This window comes from Daktulosphaira vitifoliae, unplaced genomic scaffold, assembly GCF_025091365.1.
Source record: "Daktulosphaira vitifoliae isolate Bord-2020 unplaced genomic scaffold, ASM2509136v1 Scaffold_420, whole genome shotgun sequence".
Lineage (NCBI taxonomy): Eukaryota > Metazoa > Arthropoda > Insecta > Hemiptera > Phylloxeridae > Daktulosphaira > Daktulosphaira vitifoliae.
This window is the reverse complement of record NW_026099985.1, coordinates 9,581-10,822: the sequence shown is the minus strand read 5'-3', so window position 1 is coordinate 10,822 and position 1,242 is coordinate 9,581.

The following is a 1,242-nucleotide window of genomic DNA, read 5'->3' as shown; positions in this document are numbered from 1 at the left end:
TCACAGGTATGAGGTTATATTAAAGACAAAATAATTGTTCTTTTTTTGGTAAATTAATTATCGAGCATTGCGCTCAACCAGATATCATGCATCTATAAAAAATAAAATTATATTGATTTGGTTATTTTTAAAAAAGTTATAGCAATTTTAAGTAAAAAAAAAAACCCAGCACAGAGGGGTCGCGGCACAGTGGTGACGTGGCATAGTTGGATCAAGTATAATGATATCTGACAGTGATTAAAATCACTATCAAAAAAAAACGCTTCGATGCAAATATTTAGATAGTGTTTAATTTTAAAAAATTGGTAGATTATTCCAAAAGCTTCATAAACTGCTAGTTCTTTATTAATATCCTGATTAAGATAAAGTATGTCGAATGAAAAAGGGATTATTAAAAAATATTATTTCCCATAAAAAAATTACATTGATCAATACACTTTTCAATAAGTTATAGCATTATAAAGTTAAAAATGTAAAAAATTAAATTAAGAATTTTCACACAATAATAGCATTTTGTAGCCATTTCCACCGTGAATACAAAATAAAGTAATTAAAATAAAATTTCTTTACCATAACAAAGTATATTACATTAGCTTTAATTTAATATATATAGAAAAGTGTCAGACTTTCACACTTTAAAAAATTAAGTTGAAAAAGTAAATTTTTTGTGAAAAAGTTGTCATTTTGAATCCCCCCCATATAGGCAGGTAAAAAGTCAGATTTATAAAAGAAATATACCATGTGATAGGTAAAGACATCATGCATCTATAAAAAAAAATTTATATTGATCCATACATTTTTTTAAAATGTTATAGCATTATAAAATTAAAAATATAAAAATGAATTTTTTTACAAAAATCGTATTTTTTTTATAAACTTTGATGTCTGTTTTCACCATGAAGATAAAATAAAGTCCAAAATTTTTTTTTCCATGATAAATTATATTACATTAGCTTTAATTTAAGATATATATAAAAGTGTCAGACCTTCAGGAACATTTTCAAAAGTCAAGTTGAAAAAGTTCATTTTTTGTGAAAAAGTTGTCATTTTAAATCCCCCCATGTGGGCAGAAAAAAGGTCAAATTTACAAAAAAAATATATCAAATAATAGGTAAAGACATCAAGCATCTACAAAAAAAAAATTATATTGATATGTTCATTTTTGAAAAAGTTACGGCAGTTTTTAGTAAAAAAAATTGAAAAAATTTCGAAAATTAGCGATTTTTAAATTTGTAATTTTTT